This window comes from Sardina pilchardus, chromosome 15, assembly GCF_963854185.1.
Source record: "Sardina pilchardus chromosome 15, fSarPil1.1, whole genome shotgun sequence".
Classification (NCBI taxonomy): Eukaryota; Metazoa; Chordata; class Actinopteri; order Clupeiformes; family Clupeidae; genus Sardina; species Sardina pilchardus.
The window spans coordinates 25,299,627-25,303,644 of record NC_085008.1 but is presented as its reverse complement, the minus strand read 5'-3'; positions in this window follow the sequence as shown (position 1 = coordinate 25,303,644).

Here is a 4,018-nt window from a genome sequence, read left to right as displayed (position 1 = left end):
GCAATTGTCTCTTGGATTTTTCTTGAAAATAGATATCATTTGGACAAAGGCGTCTGCTAAATAACCATAACCATAACCATATGTGCAGATACATGAAAAATCCTGGTCCCTTTGAATCTTTTTGTCAATGTATTAACTGAATTAACAACTGGTTGTCTAAATAATGCCAGTGTCTGAACAAGGTAAAAACTGAAACATATTTGCTGAAAAGGAGGAAACACTTAGAATTGCCACTCCTTTTAAAACAAAGGGGCTTAACCTATTAGCATATACAGTAAGCATCCCTTAGTAGGAGGGTTCTTTTTATATGTATTTTATAGTATTTTATAATGTGTATAATTACTAGCAGTTCAAAATATCCTTAGGTTATTTTGAAGAGGTTTTTTCATATATATATATATATATATATATATATATATATATACATGTATATATTTTAAACTGTTACATTTAGCTTTCATGTTATTGTTAGACTGTATTAACACTTAAGTCTTTCATCTAACTAAAAACATCTATGCAAAAGTGACAGATATGGTTATATTCTGGAGAAGACCTCAACAATAATGATTTGAGTGTAGAGTGAATGTAATTAAATTAGTTTTTAGAGGGGAAATCCGGTCGCTTCTTCTTATTACAGTGCATGAAAATGCACTGTACTGTTCTTCCTAGGCTTCTTATTCTTCTTCTTCTAACGCTCGCAATTCAGCTTCAACCGTTTAACGTAGAAACTTCATTCAAACGTTGTTGCGTAGGTCTTGCTTATGCCATGTGTGCTTTGTATTTTTCAACTTTGTAACTTTTATACTTTTTAAACTATGAATTAAAAAACGATTTCCCCATAGATTTAACATTGAGCTATTTCCCCATAGACTTAACATTGCTCATTATGACATCACGGCAGCAATTAGAATCTTACGCCAAGTGGCCAGTTTCTCTGGCTTTAAGCATACAGTCTCTCAGAAGACTACATATCCTGTTAACTGTTTCCTCTGTCCACAACTGTTTCAAAATAAAAGTCCTCACTGCAATAATACACTATTAAATCATTTAACCATTGAAACTACTCAACTATTGAACTGTTCAACCATTCCAACTGTCAGTTATCATCAACTATGCCTCCAGTCAACTACATGAAACCTCCATGTACCTAGCAACCAACATAGCAACCATTAAAATTAAGCGTTTATGACTGTTTCCATAGCAACCAACACGATTATACTGCAGTAACGTCTTGTTTCCTGATAGTGGCCACAATGGATACCCTTGCAACAAATGTTTAAAAATAAAAGTCCTCACTAGCAAGATAGCTAGTTAGCATGGTTAGCATAGTTAGCATTTTTAACATAACTGCTAGAAATGATTGGCTAAGTTAGCTAATCAACCTGGTTAGCATTGTTAGCATTTTTAACATTGCTAGAATAGTTAGCATTTTTAGCATAACTGCTAGAAATCATTAGCTAAGTTAGCTAATCAACCTGGTTAGAACTGTGAGCATAGTTAGCATAGTTAACATTTTTACCATAACTGCATGAAATCAGAAGCTAAGTTAACCAATCAACCTGGTTATCATTGTTACCATAGTTTACATTTTAACATGAATAGAAATCATTAGTTAAGTTAGAACTGGAATGTTTCAGCTTTAAACTGTCTACCTTCACACTATCAACATGCACTGGTAATTCCTTGGAATTGCATTTCTAGTTATTCTTTTTACCTTTTTGTGCGCGCTATTCAGCCCGAACTGCTTAACGTACAATCTTGGTTGAAACACCGTTCCGTAGATCTTCCAAATATCTACTAGACAATCTATTTGACATTTTTGAGAAGTTTATACTTTTTGAGATATTTGTAATTAAAAGTGTATTTTTCCCCCATAGACTTTAATGGAGAATGTGATGTCATAATGGGCCAGAACTCTCAGTTCCCAGTCTTGTTAGAACACTGCCCTGTGAATCCAACTGTCACTTTTAATCAAAGATTCTAGAACAGAGCTCCACTACAGAATCTTTTGCCCAGAGACGGTTTATAAAGCGAGACGATTCATATGAGGGTAAATTCTGGTTTCATTGTGACGCAACTGCCACTCCCATTTAGGAGGCAGACGGGAGCATTTCTGTTATCAACGGCACCTGCTTCTGCTAATTCTACACCGTTCTAAACCGATTATCTTGTCACTGATCACGCCCCTTTAGGAGGCGGAAGTGGTGCCATTTCATTCCATTGAAAAACCCCTTTATGATTCATCTTAGTAACTATACGATCTTTGTTTTGCCTCTGGCTCTCCCTGAACTACACATAGTATAGAAGTGTTTCCTGTGTGTCAAAATAAAAGTCTACCCAGCAGATTGCATCCCCTCGTGTAATTCCTCGGGAATTGCATTTCTAGTTTTTTTGTTATAATTCAGTGTAAACAAACTATATAAAAAATGTTTTTCAAAGGTCTTCAAGCCTTGTTAAAAAAAAACCCCAAAAAACCCCACTATAAATTGATCTACCGAAGACTTTTGAAATTGAATCCTTGAAAACAAAGGTCTTGGCTACATAAAAGTAAGAAGGACATTCAAAAATGTTATGTAGTTTTACTACAAATTGTCAGACTAACTGTGTCTCTTAGTGAGTGGCTCTTTCAAATGTGAATTAAGTTGAATGGGCTTTTTGAATGGGCCTGCTGCAGGTGAGAGGACTGAAATCCTAGGATTTACTTTTATTGTTTTTACAAACCGCCATTGATACCTTTTCTTTTAAATCATATATCTATATACAGTATATATATATATATATATATATATATATATATATATATATATACTATATATACTATATATACGGTATATATATATACAGTGCCCTCCAAAAGTATTGGAACACATGCTTAAAGTTAAATATAAAATGTCCAATTTCTTTTGGAAATTGATCTTAATGCCTTAAATGAAAAAATGAGGACATTTTCAACCTTAAAGGACATCAATTTTCTTTGTGAATGAATATTGTATGGTAAATAAATAGACGTTTTCCTTAAAATACAGGGGTCATAAGTATTGGAATGCCCATGTTAAATTCCCATAGAGGATTTTTATCTTTATATTTAAAGGGCAGTTATTTCATGGATCCAGGACACTATGCACCCTGATAAAGTTCCCTTGGCCTTTGGAATTTCAAAAAAAAAAAAACACACATCAACACTATATCCTTCACCATACTAAGAGATTGGTATGCTTTCATGTCAGTTATTAGTTGTTAGCTAATTAGCTGGTTTGAATTGCATTGAGCTCAATGAGAATGAAACCAGGGCTGAAAAAGGCAGAATTAAGAAGAAGCGACTGCTGGAGGAGGATGCATCTAAATGCTCAAAACAGATTTATCCGTAGCCAAGTCCGCGGCCATCAACGAGTGCATAATAAACAAACAATTTATTAATAATAATAATAAACAAACAATTTAATAATTGGCACACAGATGATTTATGTTGGGTATGGGGCCAACCACAGCAGTCTGTCTTAGACTCAATGGCAGGGGTTATTTTTCTCTATTACATTGACACTTAAAGGAGGAGGTGATGTTTTTGGAAACAGAAACAGAAAAAGACAAATAGGCCTACTCTAATGTCTGGATGAGGAAGAGTAAGACTAAGGGGCCCAGGGAGAAGAGCACACCCAGTGAGAGATGCAGTGCGAGGTGCAGGAGCAGTGAGAGAAGCAGTGAGAGGTGCAGTAGGAGGTGCAGGAGCAGTGAGAGATGCAGTGAGAGGTGCAGTAGGAGGTGCAGGAGCAGTGAGAGAAGCAGGCCCAATAAAGGAGAGGGTAAGGTAGAGATTTAAGAATGCGCGTGGTGGTGGAATTTTCTTTACTTCTTCCTTTTTAACTGGGCGTTTTGCTGTTGTTTTTTTGTTCAGAATGCTCTTGTGTGTTTCATGGATATTTTGTTCACTGTAAGCAATACTGTCAAACTTTTACCGTTCTATCAGGCCTTTACTGTAAACAGTATTTCTACTGTACCTCCTGTAGTAAACAGTAAAGGG